This window comes from Lissotriton helveticus, chromosome 1_1, assembly GCF_964261635.1.
Source record: "Lissotriton helveticus chromosome 1_1, aLisHel1.1, whole genome shotgun sequence".
NCBI classification, from domain to species: Eukaryota; Metazoa; Chordata; class Amphibia; order Caudata; family Salamandridae; genus Lissotriton; species Lissotriton helveticus.
In genome coordinates, this window is record NC_136057.1 from 127,546,703 (window position 1) to 127,555,706 (window position 9,004).

The window sequence follows — 9,004 nt, forward strand, 5'->3', positions numbered from 1 at the left end:
ACTCAAGCCTGCATACACGCCAAGAACCTGAAAGTTAATATTTATACAGATTCACGTTACGCATTTGGAGTCGTACACGACTTTGGAGTGCTCTGGCAGGAGAGAGGTTTCATGACTTCTCATGGAACCAAGATTCAGCATGGTCTCCTTATTCAAGCTCTGTTAGATGCCATACACTTACCGACATCTATTGCTATCATGAAATGCAAAGCACATACGAAAGTTACTGATACTATTTCTCAAGGTAATGATCTAGCAGATCGCACAGCCAAGCTTACAGCACAGACTCCAGACATTTCAGTTAATCTGACACATACACATACTCCAGATCCGACTACATGTATGACAGTTAAGGACCCCACTCAAGATGTCATAGATATCCAGTTACATGCTACTCTCGATGAAATCAAGAAATGGTCCGAACAAGGAGGGGTCCAGACAGATCAGGGATGGGTAACAAAGGGTAGAGCCACATGGTTTCTCCCCGACTCTATGGTCCAAGTCATTATCAATACCGCACATAGTCCAGCACATTTAGGAGAAAAAGCTATGTTAGACAGTATCCAGAACATTTGGTTCAACAAGCATTTACGAGCTGCAGCCAAGCAGAAAGTCCGTACCTGTATGATATGTTGCCAGTTTAATCCAGGTAAAAGTGTCCCGGTGGAACAAGGTGGATTCCAGCCCCCTGACCACCCTTTTGAAGTCCTCCAGATGGATTATATTCAGATGGAGCGATGTCGAGGTTTCAAGTATGTCCTTGTAGTTGTATGCGCTTTGTCCAGGTGGACAGAAGCATATCCAGTCCCAGATTACACAGCCGCGACCACTGCCAAGCAGTTGGTTCGTGAATTCTTCCCCCGCTATGGACTCCCTAGGGTCTTATATTCTGATAACGGCCAGCCATTCTCATCTGAGCTCATGAAACATGTTTCCCTTTTGTTAGGGTACCAGTGGAAGTTCCATTGTGTACGCCATCCTGAAGCAGCCGGTCTAGTAGAGAGACATAATCAGACCCTGAAAATTCGAATTGCAAAAGTATGTAAAGAGAAAGGTGTAGACTGGATAGTAGCCCTGCCAGTCGCTTTATTCTATATGCGCATGGTCGCACATTCCAGATCAGGTCTGTCCCCGTATGAGGTCGTATTCGGCCGCCCCCCTAATATGTGGGGTACACCTAGACCCCGAAGTATTACAGATGTTTCAAGTAATATGCTGACAGATTACCTAGCTTCCTTGATGTCTGCCCTACACTCTTGTCGTTCACAGGTTGCCGCCGCATTTCCAGACAATACCGAGGTGGCACCGCATGAAATCGTTCCCGGATGCATGGTTCTTGTGAGGAACTTTGATCGTTCAAGTCCGCTGGAGCCTCGCTGGAAGGAACCCAGACAGGTCCTCCTGGCCACCCGTACTGCCGTCAAGCTGGAAGGCAGGAAGGGCTGGGTCCACCTGTCTCATGTGAAAAGATTTTACGGACTAAAGCCTGTTTCTAAGAACATTCCCGAGGATTTTAAGGATTGCCAAAGTACTATTCTTAAGGACTGTCCCGCAAAAGACAATGATATTGAACCCCCCCTGGTAGAGAAAACTCCGCAACAGGAGTATAAGCAAAAACTAAGGTCTAGTAAAATAAGTCAGCCAGTTTGATTGTCTAAGTCCTCCCCTAGGTGAAACGGTTAGACCGGTTTCTGACATGTATAAAATAGACCCCCATAGTGAGAGAGTTAGTCAAAACTCAATCCGATGTATCGTTTTTCTAAGTTTCATATTGTTTTTCAGCCTTATGACTACCTGCACATGTTATGCATTTTATTTGTGTTTCCCAGTTTCTCATGTAAATAAGTCTGCTAATGTTACAGTAGAACACACGTTTAGTGATCTGCCTCCTCATGAACTATCTTATCGTCTTGCTATGCGTAATAATTCCTTTATCCGCATGTTACATTATTCACACCAGACCAGCAATGCCACTAATTGTTGGGTGTGTGGTCGACTCCCCCCTTTCCAGACACCGAAGGGAGTTCTGCCACTCTTTCCTTATCCGTTTTCACATAATGGTTCGTGTGGAGCATGGTCCACGTTAACGTCATCCTCAACAGATATGTCTTTTCTTAACAGTACATGTTTCCCAGACAAGCAAGGTCTTCCCCACAGAACAGGGTTAGATCTAGAAAATGAAGTTTATAATTTGGGTAATTATTCTTCGAATTTCATGGTCCTGAATGTTCAGTCTGATACTACTCCAGACTTACCTGCTATGTCAGTATTACCAGTCAAAGGTGAATTATGTGTCCGAAAGAATGGTTCCGTACGTGTAGGACATAGTGATTGTACTACTATTGTCAAGTATAGTGACAGTAGGAAATCTATTTTCAAAGCTTCACGTCATTCTTATTTTGTTTGTGGTCAGACCGCATATGTTCGTCTGCCCCTCGATTGGGAGGGTACCTGTTACATTGCCTTCCTACTGCCACCAGTTTTCCTAGCCCCACCTGACTATCATAGGAATTCCCACCTAGTACATACTAGACACAAGAGAGACCTCCCGATTGTCGATTATACTGAAACTGCTCTAGAACAATACATAGATATCAATAAAGGTGTCTTCCCCTATTTAAGTACTGTCGTGAATAGTAAACTGATACGTAGATTAACGAGAACCCTCGAAGCAGTAGTGATTGAGACTACTTCTGCTCTAGGTAACTTAACCGAAGAGCAATCCTTTATGAGAATTGTCGTGCTCCAGAATCGTCTCGTCCTTGACGTCATACTGGCCGATAGGGGCGGGGCATGTAGAGTCATCGGATCTAGTTGCTGCATTTTCATTCCTAATAACGCACCGTCTGTTTATTCAGCTATTACCAGACTCCATAAAATTGCCCATATGTTACACCAAAATCCAGGCACCTGGACATGGTCCGGTTGGTTCTGGAATATAATTTCCGCCTGGGGATGGAAAGTATTGTTATTTCTAGGTATTGCAGTAGCGATCATATCCAGTTGCTGCCTCTGTATACAATGTGGCCCTGCGATTTGTGGCATTTGTGCTACCTCTTGTATTCCTAGTCCTAAGTCCCGTCCTAAATCCCGTTCCAAGAAAATTCGAGACGAGCAAATGATACTGTATGAAATGATAGATGGTATCATGAATATTGATGTTTCCTGATGGAAACGTAGTGACAAGGAGGGAATGTGGAAAAGTAAATTTTGCCATGTTCTGTGTCCCTACGTGTCCCCCATCTTATGTTATGTGTGCATGATTAATATGCATATGTATCCCCCATGTTCGATTAAAGACGCAATTACAGTTGTGTCCATCTCTAGTATGCCAGTTCCCAGTTCTCGTGAAAGCTACGAGTATTAGGCCTATGTAAAGTTACGTTGCCACGTTTCTCAGTGTGCACGTTATTTCATTGAAAAGTCCCCGTTTCTAGGCCTCAAAAGGGCCCGGACACCAGATTCAGCTCCTGTCTCCTGAACCCTCGCTGAGGAGCGATACAGCCCCCACCTGTATCCTCGACCCTTCACTTACTTCCTGCCTCACAGTGCCCGGCTCGGCCTGGCTCTGCCTACGAGTCTGCCAAGAGTATGTTATGATTCTAGTTATCAGTTCAGCCCTCCTTCTCTGCATTCCTAAGCTACTGAATCGCATCAATAGTTTCCGTCATTGTCTAGCCTTTACGTCTCCATGTAGGAGAAATACTGCATTTAATGGTCATTTCATATTCTTCATCACGCACTACATGTAGAATAATGCATGCACCAGTCCTAGAGTCTGTTAGCCTTTACCCCGATAACTTTTGGATTCTATCAACATGTTCTCTAAACATTAGATACTAGATAGGATTTAGGTACATGTCGCCCTGACTCTCCAGACTTCAGTCTCTACTCCTAGCACAGAGTTCATAGCCCCCAGCTTCTCCTAGTAACACGTCATTGTCAGTTTGCGCGCACCACTAGGTTAGAGGTCCCGGCTCCTTAGGTAGCCCCCTCCATGTTTCCGCCCCATTTATGACATATTCTGTTACGTTCACATCACATGTCTATGTATACGCCTCCTGTTACACCTACTTTCACCCTTATCTTTCGCGACTGCTATTGACCACACCCACTGCTCCGCCTACTGTATTCACTGTAATGCAACTGTTTTAGTATATATGCTTGTGTACTGTTATTAAATGTTAGCGCGCTCATCCCAGATCCAGCCCCGGCAGCTGCCGGGCCCTGCCATCCTATTCCTATGCAGGTTGTCCTGTTCCTGTCCTTTATGCTGTATTAAAACCTGCAAACTCCTACTACCTCGAATCTTGACTCTTATTTATTGAGCTATCTGTTATTACTATGTCCAGTAAAACCTAGATCCGGTATTATTTATTTATATACCACACTACACAAGACGTACTAGATATACAGTCACATGCTACTCCCGATGAAATCAAGAAATGGTCTGAACAAGGAGGGGTCCAGACAGGTCAGGGATGGTTGACGAAGGGAAAAGCCACATGGTTTCTCCCCGACTCTATGGTTCAAGTCATTATTAATACCGCACATAGTCCAGCACACTTAGGAGAAAAAGCCATGTTAGACAGTATTCAGAACCTCTGGTTTAACAAACATTTACGAGCAGCAGCCAAGCAGAAAGTGCGTACCTGCATGATCTGTTGTCAATTCAATCCAGGTAAAGGTGTCCCGGTGGAACAAGGTGGATTCCATCCTCCTGACCACCCTTTTGAAGTCCTCCAGATGGATTATATTCAGATGGATCGATGTCGAGGTTTCAAGTATGTCCTCGTAGTTGTATGCGCTTTGTCCAGATGGACAGAAGCATATCCAGTCCCAGATTACACTGCCGCGACCACTGCCAGGCAGTTAGTTCGTGAGTATTTCCCCCGCTATGGATTACCGAGGGTCGTGTATTCAGACAACGGCCAGGCATCCTCATCCGAACTCATGAAACAAGTATCCCTTCTGTTAGGGTACCAGTGGAAGTTCCACTGTGTACGACATCCTGAAGCAGCTGGTCTCGTCGAGAGACATAATCAGACCCTGAAAATCCGCATTGCAAAGGTATGCGCAGAGAAAGGCGTAGATTGGATGGTAGCACTGCCAGTCGCCCTTTTTTACATGAGAATGGTCGCTCACTCCCGTTCAGGTCTGTCCCCTTACGAGGTAGTTTTCGGTCGTCCCCCAAACATGTGGGGTACACCTAGGCCACGTACAATTACCGATGTTGACAGTAATATGCTGACAGATTATCTGGCTTCCTTGATGTCTGCACTACTCTCTTGTCGTTCACAGGTCGCCGCTGCCTTTCCAGACAACACTCAAGTGAAACCGCACGAGGTCATACCAGGCGACCTCGTTTTGATTAGAAATTTTGATCGTTCAAGTCCGCTGGAGCCCCGCTGGAAAGAACCAAAGCTCGTTCTGATGACAACAAGGACTGCGATTAAAGTAGAGGGCCGCAAGGGGTGGTTGCACTCCAGCCACGTTAAACGATTCCATGGACTCCGTCCAAAGACTTTTTTCAAGGATTGCCCAGATACTGACTCTAAACTTCCCCTGTTAGAGAAAACTCCACAGCAGGGATATAAAGAAAAATTAAGGTCTAGTATGTCAGCCAGTTTAATTGTCTAAGTCCCTCTCGGGTGAAACGGTTAGACAGGTTCCTGACATGTATGAGATAGACCCTCATAGTGAGAGAGTTAGTCGAAACTCTAAGAGAATACGTTATCGGAAAAATCTTCGAAGTCGATGCATTGTTACTCTATTAATTATGTTATTTCTGAGTCTTACGATTACAGGCATAAGTTATGTTTTACATATATATTTTCCTCCTATCGTTTCACATGTACATTTTTCCTCTAATGTTACAGTAGAGCACACATTTAGTGAACTGCCTCCTCACGAGTTATCCTATCGTCTTGCCATGCGCAATATTACTTTTATCCGAATGTTACACTATTCACACCAGACCAGCAATGCCACTAATTGTTGGGTGTGTGGTCGACTCCCCCCTTTCCAGACACCGAAGGGAGTTCTGCCACTCTTTCCCTGTCCGAAAGAATGGTTCAGTACATCTAGGACACAGTGATTGTACTACTGTGGTCGAGTATAGTGACAGTGGGAAATCTACTTTCAAAGCCTCACGTCATTCTTATTTTGTATGTGGTCAGACCGCATATGTACGTCTGCCCCTAGATTGGGATGGAACATGTTACATTGCCTTCCTACTGCCACCAGTTTTCCTAGCCCCATCCGATTATCACAGAAATACACATCTAGTAAACGTTAGACATAGAAGGGAGATCGAGTCCCCAATTGTCGATCAGACTGAAACTGCATTAGAACAGTATACAGACTTCAATAAAGGTTTCTTTTTCTTCATAGGTCCTGTCCAGAATAGTAAGTTAATACGTAGACTAACTAGAACCCTTGAAGCAGTAGTGAATGAGACTACTTCCGCTCTAGGTAACTTAACTGAGGAACAATCTGCTATGAGATTTGTTGTGCTTCAAAACCGCCTTGTTCTTGACGTCATACTGGCCGATAGGGGCGGAGCTTGTAGAGTCATCGGATCTAGTTGTTGCATTTTCATTCCTAATAACGCACCGTCTGTTTATTCAGCTATAACCAGACTTCATAAAATAGCCCATCAGTTACACCAGAATCCAGGCACCTGGACATGGTCCGGTTGGCTCTGGAGTATAATATCTGCCTGGGGATGGAAAGTATTGTCATTCCTGGGTATAGCAGTAATGATCATATTCAGTTGCTGTCTCTGTTTACAATGTGGCCCTGCGATTTGCGGCTTGTGCGCTACATCTTGTATTCCAAGTCCAAAGTCCCGTTCCAAGAAGATTCGAGACGAGCAAATGATGCTGTATGAAATGATAGATGGTATCATGAATATTGATGTTTCCTGATGGAAACGTAGGGCACAAGGAGGGAATGAGGAAAATCGAATTTTGCCTTGTCATGTGTCCCTACGTGTTCCCCATCCTATGTAATATGTGCATGATTAATATGCATATATCCCCCTTGACCGAATAAAGACGCCATTATAGTTATGTTGCCAACGTTTTACATTATGCACGTTAATTCATCGAATTGTCCCCGTTTCTAGGCCTCAAAGGGCCTGAACACCAGATTCAAGCTCCAGTCTCCTGAAACCACTCCGAGGAGCGATGCAGCCCCTCCCGCATCCCTGACCCTTCGCTTACTTTCTGCCAAGCAACGCGGTGCCCGGCCTGGCCCGGCCTGCCTGCCTGTCTGCCAAGAATATGTTATGCCTCTAGTTATCAGTTCAGCTCTCCGTCTTTACATTCCTAAGCTAACGAACCGCATAAACATCTTCAGCTATAGTCTAGTCTTTCTGTCTCCATGCAAGAGAATTACTGAATTAATATCCATAGAAGATTCATAACACACGCATTACATGAAGAATATATGCATGCACCAGCCTTAGTGTCAAGTAGCCTTTGCTCTGATGACTTTTAGATTCTATCAACACGTACTCCAAACACAAGATACCAGATATGCTATAGGTACATGTCGTCCTGACATCCCAGACTTTAGTCTCCTCTTCTAGTGCTAGAAGTCAGAGCCCCCAGCTCCCCCTCGTTACACGTCATGGCCCATTTGCGCGCACCAGTAGGTTAAAGGTTCCAGCTGCCCAGGTTGCCCCCTCCATGTATCCACCCATTTATGACACTTCTGTGACGTTCTCATCACATGTCTTCGTGCACGCCCTGTGCACGCCTTCTTTTAACGCCCATGTGTTCTTATCTTACGTTTGTCACTTGTTACGCCTACTGTATTCAATGCAATTGTAACGTTTTACTATATATACTATGTACTGTTAATGAGACGTTGCAGCTGCCATTCCATTCTGTTACAGGCTGTTCCGATCCTGTCCCTTCCCTTATGCCTGATTAAAGCCTGTTCAACTCAGATACCCCGGATCCTGCCTCTTATTTATTGAGCTATCTGTTTTAGTTAATGTATAGAAAAATAGTACCGGTAATTAATTATTTATTTACCACAGGTCCTGATGCACCAATTGTTCAATACGTGGCGCCAGCCGGGTAGCCAGCAGCTTGGTCAGAATCTTGACATCAGTGTTGATCATAGTGATGGGGCGGTATCAGGAAGGGTCATGCTTGTCCCTCCGTAGCTTGAGAATCATGCAGATCTCACCCTGAGCCATGCTCCTTGGGAGGACCCCCCCTCAAAGGCCTCAAGATAGACCTGCAACAGGAGAGGCGCCAGACGTTCCCAAAACTCATAGTAAAACTCCAGGGGGAATCCATCACTGCTCCCTGTATCTCCAGATGGGTCAGGACCGAGTCCAGGTCCTAGCGGTCCGAATCCGAAAGGGTCAGGAGGGGCAATTCCTGTAAATAAGGGATATAGGTGGCCATCAAAATGGCCTGGTCCGCCCGATACATGGCTGCCATAGGCCCCTGTTACTGCAGTGTGGTCTTGTTACGGCGCATTCTAGTTGCCAGGAGCTGGCAGGGACTCCCAACATTGTTGCCATTCCAGCCTGCCTTGCCTGCCCACAGTTAGAGTAGGGAAGCTCCTGGCACCTTCTAGAATAAGGGCGGAGCTTAGTTTTGCCGCCTTAGAGGGTGGTCACCTGACCTGGGCCTATAAAAGGAAAGGGAGGGAAACTTTCCAGTCAGTTAGGGCATCACTGACCTGGGGAACCCACGCAGGAGTATTAGGCGGGAGGGCCTAGTTAGGAACCTATGCTACTGGGAGTGACAGGATTTAGGTGCTGCCTCTTAAGCTAGGTGAGGTGTCCTAGACTAGCCCCCTGATCTGGCCCAGTGGTAGGGAACCCCAGGGTCCATCTGCAGTGACTGAGGAAAAGTCATCCAGCCTCCAACTCACCCCCCCCCCCCTTTTCAACTTCAAGAAACCAACACCTAAGGGCGCAGAACCATCCAAGCGCCAAGAAGACTACTTGCTTTGACCAGAGACTGCTGGGGGATCG